At 33.5% G+C, this 14,573-nt stretch overlaps 1 protein-coding gene across 31 annotated transcripts in view; it reads left to right on the top strand.

Annotated features, from left to right (window-relative positions):
* The window catches only part of LOC107503380 (sarcolemma associated protein), a 124,604-nt gene that overhangs the window by 22,991 nt on the left and 87,040 nt on the right, over window positions 1-14,573 (top strand). The window lies entirely within an intron of this gene.

Here is a 14,573-nt window from a genome sequence, read left to right as displayed (position 1 = left end):
ATTGTTCTAAGTTTGGTTAGTATTGAATAGATTTTAACAGGTTTTATACTTTCTTAGATACTGATTTTGTCTGTTATATTTTACTTACATCTCTGGGGGATTTTATCTTCTATATTTTATGTTCCATTAACTTGACCATAATGAATTCTAAGTGTTTATAGTTACTCTTATCATTTAAATAGCTAACTCTTTAGAAGTGTTTAGATTCACTTATATTTTTTATTATACTAACAATGTAAAATATAAGGGAAATTTATGAATAAGTTTAAACAATTAACAATACAAACAAGTTATATAGTCTTATCTTCCTCCAATCATTGTGGTATTTAGAGGGAAATTCTTTTCTACCCCTAAACACTAGTTTTAGATCTCAGATACCTCTGGCTTTTTTTTTCATCCATTAAAATTTCACTTCCAGATGTATAGAATTCCATAATCTAGATATGAATTCCTAAAACCTATGCACAGTATTCTATAGATTTCAAAGTGCTGTTGATTCATTTAGCCATTATTGAGCATTTCCTATGTGCCAAGCACATAGTAGTTGAACAATATAAATTACCTGGCCCCATGGAGCTGATATCCTAGTGTACAATGTGTCATCATCCATCTTTCATCGTCATCTCAGCCTATTTAGGACAAATGAGAGTGCTTCTAATTTATTGACAGGGAATCCAACATAGTTCATTAAATTTGCTGTGTAAAAGCAATACTATCACTATGTCCCCAGTGTGTACTGGTTAAATTTCAATTTTGCCCTCAATTACTAGTGTTCTGCATTTGGTGAAATCTGTTCATATCTTTTTCAGTTTTATAAATTTAGATTATATATGTATCTTCTTGTCCTTGTTCTTTACTAACAGGTTAACCTTCACTTAAATTATTTTATGAAGTCATCAGGGAACCTCTTAGATGAGTCATTGAATGATTTTGTTTTGGTGATTATTCCTTTTGTTCTCTCCCTGCTTAGAAACTCACTTTTTCATCTTCCTCAGTATGGCTTTTAATAGAACTTTTCAAAAGTTTGTTTGTATGACAGTGTACTTTTCCTAGTTCTTCATTTTTGACAGTTTTGACATCTCCATCTTTGTTTCCATTGTCTATGGTTTCCCTAAAGACTTTTCTAAGCACTTTATTTCAGAATTTATCTCCTTATGAATTTCTTAACCATATTTTTAGTTTCTTTTTAATTTTTTAAAGTGTACACTTCAGCGGCTTTTAATATATTCAAAAATTTTGCAGCTGTTAGCACTCTTCAATTCCAGAACATTTTCATTGCCCCGGAAAGAAGCTCTGTACCCATTACCAGTCACTCCCCATTTCCTCCTCTCCCAGCCAAGTAATTAACCCTGACGGCCACTAATCTGTTTTCTGTCTCTATAGAATTCGTCTGTCTAGATAATTCATGTAAATGGAATCACATAACATGTGACCTTTTGTGTCTGGCTTCTTTCATTCAGCATAGTGTTTTCAATGTTCATCCATGTTGTGGTACTTCATATCTTTTATTGCTAAATAATATTCCATTGTAGGGATATACCACATTTCATTTACCTGCTCATCAGTTGATAGACATTTGAGTTGTTTCTACTTTTTGGCTATTATGAATAATGCTGCTGCGAACATACATGTGCAAGTTTTTGTGTGGACATATGTTTCAGTTCTCTTGGTAGTAATAAACCTAGGAGTAGGATCATTGAGTCATAGCACAACTCCATATCTAATATTTTGAGGAACTGCCAAACTATAACCAAAGTTGTTCAACTATTATATATTTCCACCAGCAGTGTACGAAGGTTCAATTTCTCTTCTTCCCGGCAACACTTCTTTTGTCTTTTTTTATTATAGTCATCTAGTGAGTATGAAGTGGTATCTTATTGTGTTTTTGATTTGTATTTCCCTGGTAACTAACAGTGTTGAGCATCTTTTCATGTACTTATTGGCCGTTTGTATATGTATATTTTTGAAAAATGTCTGTTCGCATTTTTTCTGAATTTTAAAAATTAGGTTATTTATCTTTTTACCATTGAGTTATATTTTGGATACAACTTCCTTATCAGATGAATGATTTGCAATTTTTTTTTAATTTTATAATTGTTATTATAAAATATACATGACAAAATATACTAAACATTTTAAATGAATAATTTAATGGCATTAAATGTATTAAAATATCTTCACAATGTTATGAAATTATAACCTTCATCCATTTCCAGGACACTTCTATCCCAAACAGAAACTCCATACCCATTAAACAATAACTCCCTCTTTTCTCCTTTCCCAGCACCTGATAACTACTATTTCTACTTTTGAGCTCCCTAAATTTGCCTATTTTAGGTGCCTCACATAAGTGGAATAAAATATGTCCTGATGATATGTTTTTTAGAGCACAAAGGTTTTAATTTTGATGAAGCTCAATTTATCTCTTTTTTATTTTTTAAATAATTTTTAATGATCTTAAAATTTTTAATTTATATTGTCACTTGTGCCAAATCTAAGAAGCCATTGCCTAGTCCAAGACCATGAAGATTCACTTTAACTATTTTTGGGTACTCTCTTACTTGGCCTTCCCATTCATATTTAGAATGTGAATATAACTATCAATTCAAAGGTTTTATGGGAAGCGTTTATTAAATGTTCTCTTTTTACATTTTTAGATCAGGATAGTGGGTTTCAAACTTTAGAATCTCCTGGGATGCTTACTAAAACACAGGTTCCTCAGATAATTTTTATACATTTGTAGTAAACTTCTAGGAAACTTGGCATCATGTGGTTGAAAACGTTTGGAATTAAAATAGTCCAACATGGTGTTTAAGAGCATGGCTCCTGGCACCTGACTACCTGGGTGTGAATCTTGGCTGTTTCACTTTTTAATTGTACAGTCTTGGGCAGGTCACTTGTTCTCTCTGGGCATTCATTTTCACTCTCATAGGATTGTTGCAAGGATTAAACAAACTAATATCTGGGACGCACTTAGAACAGTTTGGCAATAGTAAGGACAACATAAGTGTTAAATATTGTTATACCTTTTAACTCATTAATGCCATTTGTAGGAACTTGATCTAAGAACTATCAGAGCTGATGCCTAAAGATGCTTGTATAGCAATTTCATCACTAAGAATAATATCAAGAAATCTACCATTGATAATTAGACCTATTGTTAAATAAATTAATAAAATTTATGTAATGTCATTTACCATTTAGTCATATTTTCAAAAAATATTTAATGCCATGGGAAATTAATGATGTAAGTGAAAAAGTTCAGTAAATATACAACTATGTATAAAGTATACCCCTAAACTTATTTAAAAATACCAGGCAAGCAAGTGGAGTGTTGGTCTTAAAATGCATATAAACAAATATGTTTAACTGTTGACAGTGGTTATCCTTGGAAGCAGGGAGGAGTGATATTAATTTCTTCTCTACTTTATTGTACTCTCTTGACTTCAACAATAAGTATTTTATACTCATAAAAATAAATTATTTTTGAAAAAGACTAAATGAGGGGAGGAGCCCAAGTAGGAAAGCACAATGTAAGTAGGAAACCTGAGTCCTAATCCTAGTCCTGCTATTAAATAGTTTCAAGCATTGAGTGAATTTTATCTCTTCCTTGGGGACAAGCTTTCCTTATCTACAAAATGAGGAGTTGAACTAAAATTAAAAAGGCAGTGTAGTAGATTGGTTAAGACCTGGGAGGTCAGAATTTGGAAATTAGGGATAACACCTGAGGAGATCACTGCATGGATTCATATCCTGGTTCTTCTTTGCTTGGTGACTTCTGGCAAATAATCTAACCTCTGTGTGCCTCTGCTTTCTCGTTTATAAAGTGGGAATAATAATAATAATACCTCATAGTGGAGTTGTGGGAATTAAATGAGTTAATATGTATAAAGAATTTAATTATATAGAGTCTGGCACATAGTAAGGACTTATAAATGCTTTCTATTGCCAGTAATTTTAGTTAAGTAAGTGATTCTTAAATTTTTCTATCATTTGAAGCTTTGGCTAATTTTCTATCTAGGTATTTTTGAGATTGTTGAGAATATGGATTTGTGAAATAGAATATTTTGGAATCCCTGGCCTCCTTCCTCAGCTTTGCTTATTTGTCTTGTGTTCTTATACAGGCAGCTTCTTTGGGGCCCTAAGTTATTTCATCAATGAGTGTATTTTGTTAAACCTTTTCAGCAGTAAAAATCTCAGATTCGATTTTGTAGAGTTTTTTTGACTTTCGTTCTGAAGCTAGTGGGTGCAGCTTGATCTGTAATTTGCATAGGCTGTTAGGTTGTACCTATTTTTCTTCAACTGGTGTTTCAATTTTAAATGTAGAAAATGGCATAAAGCCCAAAGGAATGTTATATCTCAATTGACTAGGCCATCCTAGGAAAAGCTAACATAATGGAAGTTCAGCTAGAAGTTGATAGACCATGACCAAATGCTTTAAGAGATAAATCTGAATATGTGAAAATCACTTTTAGAGTCAGAACCATGTTGAATTTTGGAAACTTGAGCAAAGACTATAGAAATAGATGACTTTCATTATATTATATCGTCCGTCTTCTTTTCACTGATTATATAAGTATTCAGTGAATAAGTGACTCAGCTATTCCAGTCGTTTTGGAAATTTTTGTCTGTGAGCAAGTCGTTCTATGATACTTCAGTTTATATTGGCATTCATTCTTACTAGGAGTAAGAATGAAAGTTGTATTTTTATACATTTATTCTTAGATCTTCAGAAACTTTCCCCTTTTCTGCATAGTGTTAGCTGCTTTAGGCAGCCCACCACAGGGGTCTTTATTTCTGTGTTAGAGAGTTAAATTAATAGAGTAATATTGCCAGGAAGCAAAAGATAGGAATTTGACAGCCATAGTTAAAGGATAGAATTTATTACTTATAACTGATATTTAGAGGATATTTTCCCCTAATCATCACTTTTGTTTATAAAACATACCTAGCTAAACCCTTATCATAGGAAAGAGGTGGTGTGTCTTCTGGCTTACTGTGCAAAATCACCCTGAGAAAGCATTGTGACTCATTAACAGAAGAGAGGAGATTTCTGCTTGTCTTAAGGATCGGATTTTATTTTGGGATTAGTTATTTGTGTAAATATAAATATGAGAGAGTTCCTACCCTACATGTCACATACCTTATTCTATCTTCCCAGAGTTTTAACTTAATGCCTCCAAATTCTCCAAGTGTATACTTTTTGTATCTTCTACTTGGGTTGTGTTAATTACATAGTGTTTGTATTTCTCCCACTGTGTTTTTCTTTCTGAATGTAAGAATTTATGGACTTTTCTTTTAATCATTTTGAGCAGTCTTTTTGTGTCTGTTAGTTTGCTTCAGTTTTTAAAAAATCGTTTTTTGTTTTTGTTTTTGTTTTTTAAATATAGAAGAGACTGGTAACATGTTTGCTTCTGTGAAAGGAAATTGGGAAACTGTAGAACATAGGGAAGACGATGTATTTTTCACTGCTCCACTAGACCTTTGGAACCCATTACAATTTTTTTAAACAATTTTTTAAACTTAATTTTATGGCATAGCATAAACACATTCACAAATTTTTGTTTTATGGGTTTTATTCCTTTTAAAATTGAGACCACAAAATTTCGTAAAGTTGGTCGTGAATATCCCATTGAAGGCATAATAATAAATTTACAGTCTTCTTTTAAATGATTTACTTAAACTTGACTTACTGGTTTGCATAAACTTCAAAAGGTATATCACTGCTATAGATATGTGGTGGCTTAATGTTTTTAAAGGTGGTTTGGAATCAACTTTAGCAAACTAAACTGTATTCTCAATTTCTTTCCTCACTTCAACATCAGTTTCCTTTAATTCTTCAATACTGATAGTGCTGTGTACCATTCTATCTTTGAGAAGCATAATAAGATCACTCTTACTTGAATTTCTTCTCGTATATGATAACTGACTCTAGGATCACTCACACTGTGTCCCTGATCATGGTTAAGTCTGCCACTCCATCAGCATGATCTCCTTTCCAGATCTGTCATAGACCCCTGAAATCCTTGTTGCCTCCTGGACACATAGAACATCTATTCCATCTGCCCTTAGCCCAGAAATAAAATTGCCTTTCTTGTAGTGATCAGTGCTGGCTGCTGCTCTCTTAGTAGATACTCCCATTCCATTGTGGTTATTCTAACAGGTGAAAATAAACAGTGATTTCCACAAAGCTGCGATATTATAAGCTTCAAAAATGAAGTCAAACAGACCTCATCTTTTTCATTATACTACAGGCCAGATTAGTACCAACTCCCAGGGAGACCTGAGCTCTGAAAATGCCATTACCTCCGTAGAATTTCGTGGTGTATATGTATGTTGATTCTGCTTTTCCTTTAGTGCAGCTTTCTCTTTTTCCTGTAAATTCTTCAAATTTCTGGAATAGAATGTCTACAAGTATAAAGCTGAAGACAGGAGTCCAATAGGCTGTGATGAGATGATTCTTGATATTTATCCCAACCCAAGCCCCCCGACCACTGTGACATTACACAGTGACAGAAACCATGAATGATTTTCTATTTAACACCATTGGCGAACAGTCTATATCATCTGTATCGAGTCCCTCTTCCCCACTGAGCACTGTTGTGATAGGAGGACCCTCTTCCAAACTATGAAGGTCATATTTCTTCATTTCAAATGTACATTATTTGCAAAGTTACAGAATATAACACCAGCACTCTGCTAGCCATGACATGCAGGAAGCCATCTACCTCTTAGAGCATCTTCTTCATGAGTGAGGCTGTGGTGGCAGCGGCGATAATATCATGCTCTGCACTGGGCCATGGGCCCACAAACATTTTTTTAAAGGATGTATAACATTCATGGATGGGCTGGAATTTTCTTAACCATTCTTCTATTGTTGAATATTTACATAGCTTTTATTTTTAGGAAGTATTATAAATTTTTCTTTGATGAATATCTTTAGACCTTTATCTAGAGGTCCGAAGATCTTTATTCATATTTTTTATTACTTCTTTAAGCTGGATTCTCAGAAGTGAGTCAAAGGACACACGTCTAAAGCTCTTTTTGGTAAACCGTGTCAAACTACTTTCCAGACAGATTGTGCCAATTTATACTCCCATGACCAGCTTGTATAAAAGTTTCTCTTATGTCACTCTTGGAAGCACTGAATATTTATTATTTTAAATACCTTCTGCTATTTTCATCAGTAAGAGAATGAGGCCCTTAAATTTTTGTATTTCAAGACGACTTAATAGGTGTGTATATATTTCTTTTTCTCCTTCCTCTTTGTCCATTGGCTTTTCAAAAACACCTTTGTTAAGGTATAATTTACATTTTATAAAATTTCCCTCATTGTATTAGTAAGTCTAGTTTAATAGAAGTTAACGGTTTTAGTAAATCTATGATTCTGTAAGCATTACCACAGTCCAGCTGGAAAATGTTTTCACTACCCCCAAAAGTTCCCTTGTGCATCATTTGCATTCAGTCCTTGATCTCACAGCTAGCCTTAGGCATCCACTGATCTACTTTCTGTCACTGTAGATTTACATACTGTGGAAATATTAAATAAACAAAATCATAGTATATACAGTCATTTGTACTGCTTCCAGCTTTTGGTTATTATGAAAAAATGCTGCTAAGAACATTTGCTTACAATTCTTTATGTCTTTCATTTCTCTCAGGTTGGTATCTAGGAGTAGAATTGCTTGGAACCTGATAAATTTCATATCATTACTTAGCCACACCACACACATTTCTTTTAAGGAATGGATGATAGCATTATACTTGAGAAGAAACATAAATGATATGAAACAGTTAAAGTGGAATGATTGGAGTTGGCAAGTGACAAGTTCAAAGACATGTAGTATAACTGTATAGTAATGGAAACTACTTCAGGATTTATTGGTTAATGTGTAATTACTATAGCCTAAAACCAAGTGAAGGCAAATAAAATCAATGAGCATATAAATAAATATCGAAAACTTTTGTACCAAGAAAAATAGAAATGGGACATCATGTGCATTTGTTATGATAGAAAAGTGAATATATGTAATACTTAAAATACCCTTACCAAAATAAAAGACCATAAAGATTATTGTCGATAAACATATGGCCAAAAAAACAAGCAGTTAGTTCAAGATGAAAAAATTTAGTAAATAAACATTCATCTTTGCTAGTAACCACAGAAATAAATATTTTACAAATTGATAGTTATATTAAATTAACATAATCAAAATAGTACTAGAAAGGTTGTGCTAGTAATGTTAGCTTTGTATATTGTCTAGTCCATGTGGAAGGCAATGTGGCAGTACCTGTCCAGATCCTTGGAGTAGTAAGATTCTGAGGTAACTTTCATTTTAGCTTCCTTGGGTGTAATTAAAATCTTTTAATAGTAATTTAATAAGGGAAGCAATAACCCAAAAGGTAAGACAGCTGCACATTTTACCCTTATGTTGAAATCAAGTCTGGTGGTGTTTTCTTCTCTACTCTGTCTCTGACTCACCCAAACTCTGGAGGCACTAAGCCAACAAGCTTTTTTTTTTCTTTCTGACCTAGAGAAAGAAAAGCTCTGTGGTCGTCTGAATCTTGCTTTTCCAGTTTTGGCTAAATCCTGGATGTATGTATCATCCTTCAATCTGATGATACATACATTGTGAGTCCCCCCCCCACCCCATACCAAGGAAATTCTTTTACCTTTCCCATTTCGAATAAATAATTCTGTCAATTTTGCTTAATCGCTCATCTCATAATATGTTTCCTGTTGATTTTTTAAAAAAGTTCTTCCTGAAGTTCTTCTGTATAGGTGGGACCAAACACTTGGGAATCACTCCCAGTTAGTACTGTACAGTACAACTATCCAAGAGTGATATTTTTAGTTTGCCAGATAGTCTGCCAAAAAAGTGATAAAGTAGAGCTAAAATCAAGAAATGGAAATTGATACTTGCTCTGTTTATTTCCCCCTATATCTTTCAAGTTATCTTTTCCCTTCCAACATCAAAAATTCTTTCCATTTCTGATAAATTTTTATTGTATTGGTAATATTTCCCCTAATTATTAGCATTATAGATTCCTATGTCATTTATGCTTAAATTATTTTCCTTGTTACATAAGGCTGTAAGATTTTTATATTGTTAGTTGAGTTTATATGAAGTCATAGGTGAGGTAATGTGTGACAAGAAGTCAGGAAAGATAAAAAAGTAAACATTTTCTTATTTTATTATTCTTGACAATAATTTTTGGTTTATTAAGAAACATATTACCAATTTTCTTTGTATAGAGCAATCATAAATACTCCTCTATTACAACTGTAAGTAATCTGCTATAGATAGTATACCAACTGTATTTAATCTCTTTAGTCTTTTTCACTCAGTTTGGCTTCACTACTTAAGAACCTTGTGAAGAGATGGCCCTAATTTTTGAAAAATTAGTACAACAGATTTGGAAAATTCAGACTGTTATGTGATTTGACTTTTCTTGATCTCTGATCTCTGTCAGGTTATTCAGGTCACTGCAGTGTTGTTTTTACACTGACTGATAGAGGTATTATTAGCTCCTGGCTGTTTCCCTGTTTCTTCTGATTTTTCTTATACTTTTCTCACTGTTCTCTCTGGAATTCCTTCAAGCATTTTCTCCGCTAATTTCTACTTAAATGTTAGTGTTCCGAAAGTTCAGTTATTGTTTTCCCTTTAAATATTTTTGGATCATCTCATATATTACAATCATTTTAATAACCATGCAAATGCCGATGCCTTTCATATGTCTCAAGCCCTCAGGTCTGAGTTGTCTACCCAGCTGCCTGCTAACATTTATTCATTTAGATGTCATAAATATACATAAAACTGAAACGAATCATTCACTAACCTCCCATCAGTATTTCCAAATAGAGGTAATGGCATTATCATCTGCCCAGCAGCCCATGTTCAAAACTGTTGCCTTCAACACTGAGTACATAGGCTGTCACTAAGCCCCTTTTACTACTTTTAACACTATCCTAGTTTAGGACTTTATTATCTTTTTATTTCAATAGCCTCATTACTGGTCTCCTTGCCTTCTAATACTCCTCAAGCCGTTCCCTCCTTCAGTGAAATGTTAGTTTAATCTTAGTACTTCCCCGCCTAAAAACCCTGTAGTGGCAAGTCCCCTGTCATCTATATGATAATGGTGGCACTGCTTGATCCCTGTTAAAAGGTGTGATGACTGCTCATCTCTCCAGCCTCACCCTCATCTGTCATTCTTAATTTTTTATTTTACATGCCCCCTCTCCACCCTCCCCCCACCACTCCCTACCACCACACACACATATACACTGTTCTTTCTTACCTCTGTTTGCTCATGCTGTCTCAGTCTCTTTCCCACTCATCCTGACTCACTCTTACCCTTCATGACTCATCATGGGACAGCTCCTTCAGAAAGCCTTTGCTGATTCTTCAGGGTTGGGCCAAGTGCCCCTCCTCTTTAATGGATCATTCTTATTAGTATATAAAACAGTGTTATTTTTCTCTTATTAAAAAATAAAATTAAAAAAATATATATCTTGGCACCTTTCCCTTCTAGCTACTGCTCATTTCTTTCTCTCCTTTGGATTAAAAAATTTTTTTATTGAGGTTTAATTGATATGTCAATTATATTATTATATTGAAACGTATTGATGTATAATTGAAACATGTTAGTTTCAGATGTATAATATAATGATTTGATATATATATATTGCAGAATGATCACCACAATAAGTCTAGTTAATGTGCATAACCATACATAGTTACAGAATTTTTTTGTGATGAGAACTTTTAAAGTATACTCTCTTAGCAGCTTTCAGATATGCAATAGAGTATTATTAACTATAGTTGTCATTCTGTATGTACATTATATTCCCAAGACTTATTTGTTTTATAACTGGAGGCTTGTACCTTTTGATTCCCTTCACCCACTTCACTTGCCCTTACCTCTAGCAACCAGTAGTCTGTTCTGTATCTATGAGCTTGTTTTTTGTTTGTTTGTTTAAGATTCTACATATAAGTGAGATCATGTGGTATTTATCTTTCTGTCTGATTTATTTCATTTAGCATAATGTTCTCAGGGTCCATCCATGTTGTTGCAAATGGCAAGATTTCATTCTTTTTAATAGCTGAATCATAATCCATTGTATATCTGTAACACATTTTCTTTATCCATTCATCTGTTAGTAGACTTTTAGGTTGTTGTATTTTGGCTATTGTATATAATGCTGCAGTGAACATGGGGGTGCATATATCTTTTTGAGTTAGTGTTTTCTTCGAATAAATAAATTCTACTTGGGGAAGTAGAATTGCTGGGTCACATGGTAGTCCTAGCTTTAGTTTTTTGAGGAACTTCCATACTGTTTAACGTAGTGGTTGCACCAATTTACATGCACAAAGTTTCTCTTTTCTCCACATCCTCACTGACACTTGTCATTTCTTATCTTCTGATACTAGCTACTCTCTAATAGGTGTGAGGTTATATCTCATTGTAGTTTTGGTTTGCATTTCCCTAATGATTAGTGATAGTGGTTGAGCACCTTTTCATGTGCCTGTTAGCCATTTTCTTTGGAAAAATGGCTATTCAGATCCTCTACACATTTTTTAATCTGATTATTTTTTCTATTGAGTTGTGTAAGTTCTGTATATATTTTGAATATTAGCCCCTTAGATAAGTGATTTACAAATATTTTCTCCCATTCAGTAGGTTGCCTTTTCATTTTGTTTATGGTTTCCTTTGCTGTGCATGTTCATTTCTTCTCTTCCCTTTAAAGCAGAACTCCTTAAAAGAATTGTCTATGTGTGTGATTCCTTACTCCTCCCTATTTTCTCTTGAATTATTCTGGTCAGGCTTTCATTCTCTGCTATATCCACACAATTCTTGTTAAGATCATCAGTGCTTCTAGGTTACTTTTCCAATGGTGAATTCTTTATCTTACTTGATCTTTTTAGTGTCATTTGATGCAGTTGTTGTCTCCTATACACTTGGAAAACATTTACATGGCTTCCAGGGCACACCACTCTGCCTTGGTTCTCCTCATACTTTACCGGCCACCTTTTACATTTTATTTGTTTAGTCTTCATCTCACTGACCTGTAAACTTTACACTGCTCCAAGTGTCTGTCCTTGATCCTCTTGTCTATCTGTACTTGCTTTCTCTCTTGGTGATTTCATCCTGTCTCTTATCTTTAGATTCTTTGTACACATATGCTGATGACAACCAAAAGTTTCTGTCTCAAGTCCAGACTTCTTTCCTGAAGTCTAGGCTCATATCCAACTGCTTTTTTGACATTTCCATCTAATATTATCTCAAATTTAATACATCCAAAGCTAAACTCCTGGCACCCTCCCCAACCTCAATAAAAAAGCTTCCAACCTTCAGTTCACATAAAGGCAACTACATCCTAAGTTGCTTGGGTCAAAAACTCTGGTATCCTCCTTGACTCTTTTTATATTGTTTATATTCAGTCTGTCAGGAAATCTTGTGCAAATATATCATTTTCTCTGTGTGCTACGTTGAGTATAAGGTTAATGTTATGCTTTTTCAGTTTTACAACATTATTTTATTTTAAGGGCAGGGATCTTGAAGACCATGGTTTTACCAGGTCCCTTGATTTGAATTACACACTCTCCATCTTGCTGAAGCTATTCCACCAGAATTGAGTCCAATAATCTGAAAGAGGAAGTGATCTGTGAAAACTCTTTAGTACATTTCAAAAGTCAGCAATTTTACCCCTGAAATCAGTAATTTTACTTCTGAAGTCTATTCACATGTGCAAGGTGATGACTGGTTTACTAACCCTTTCGAATTTTTTGAACTTCTTTCTTCTTTGATCTCCCTTGATGTTTGCCTCTTTTCTTTCTGGCAAATATTGTTTTTGTTGTTTTTCTCTCATTGTGTAGTTATATTTGTCTCCCTGGTTTTTTTATTTTTTGTTTTTTTTCCCTCTTCTTTTCATTTTACTTCCACTCTTCTCCACTAAATGAGCATAATATGGAATTGAACATTTGTTAGGCTTATTGAATAAAGTTTTATAGCTTTTTTAATTTTAAAGTTTAACTCCTTAAGATTTGTTTTTGTGAAGATAAGCACTGCTAACAATTTTTATACATTCTTATAGATTTTTGTTTTGATATATTAGAGTATATCATCCTTTTTTTAAAAAAGGATCACTGTATATCTTGATATATTTTAATTTAAGTACCAATAACTCTGCCTCATTATTTTTGATGATTGTGATATTATGATTGAGATGTCTGATATTTTGTCATATGAGCATAGTACGGTTTGGTTGGGCATTAGTTGTTTCCAGTTTTTAACTTCTTTTAATCTTGCTTCAGTGAACATACTTATTTATGCATTTGTCTTTGTACATGTGTGTGAGTATTTCATGTTTCTGTAGGTTAGATTCCTGGATGTGGAATGACTCAGTCAAGAGTATAGCATTTAAAATTTTAATAGATATTGCTGAATCATTTTTCAAAAAGATTATAGCAGTTTATATTCTCATGCCTAGAGCATGAGAGTACCGTTGCTCCACATTGTTGCCAGAGCTAAGTATCACTAGTCTTAATCTTTGCCAAACTGATATTTATCACTTTGTTACTTACCCATCTTCCTGAGCTTTCAGGTCTCTTGAGAGTTTTGGAGTTAGATGCTTATTTTCCCCTTCCTGTGTGCCTGTGTGTGTGTGTATGTGTGTGCATGTGTGACTCCACCCCAAACATAAAAATTCAAATAGTATAGAAGGGTATAATGAGAAAACGTCAGCCCCCACCCTAACAGTTTATAGGTTGTCCAAAGTAAGCATTTTGAGTTTTGAATTGAGTTTCGGCCTTCTGTTTGTATTATTCCAAGAATTGTCCAAGGTTCCAGCCTTGTCACTTAAGGGTCAAGAGTACATAGAATTACATTAGAAATGGAGTTGTGAGTTGTGAGGGCTGCTAAATATCACTTGGCTTAATTTATTCATAAGTTGGTTCACACTGTTAAGTGAGCTATAGATTGCTAATCTATGTTAATATTTCTAAGTGAATTTATGAGTACATGAGTAGTAATTTCCTTGTGATTTAACTTTGATTAGAGAATTCCCTGATCCATATTGTGATACATGTGTCATATTTTTCATAAAAGATTTTCAGTCTATGCTGTGAGACAGAGACTTAGCTGCACAGGTTGTAGTTACTTAGGGTAATATTCACGTGTAACAGGGGCAGTGGCATACTATTTTTAATACCTGTATGTGTTAGAGTTCAGCTGTTACTAATCTATTTATATCTCTATCAGCTGTTGACTGTTTTAAGTAATTAATTGGCAAAGAACTTTATTTGTAAGAACTTTAGCCAATAAAGGAAAGTCTTATATCAGTTCCCTGACTGAAAAAAAGTCAAAGCAATTACATATTTATGCATGTTCTGTGAATTTAACAATAATAGCTGCCATTTATTTAATGGTTAGTATGTAAATATACTGTGCTAAATACTTAACATGCTCAACATAATTTAACCTTTATCACAAATACTGAGGTACATACTGATATTATCCTCAATTTATACATAGAGATTTATAAATATCTCTTTATAACTAACGAGATGTTT

Source organism: Rousettus aegyptiacus, unplaced genomic scaffold, assembly GCF_014176215.1.
Source record: "Rousettus aegyptiacus isolate mRouAeg1 unplaced genomic scaffold, mRouAeg1.p scaffold_m13_p_4, whole genome shotgun sequence".
Classification (NCBI taxonomy): Eukaryota; Metazoa; Chordata; class Mammalia; order Chiroptera; family Pteropodidae; genus Rousettus; species Rousettus aegyptiacus.
This window is presented reverse-complemented; position numbering and strand designations above follow the sequence as displayed.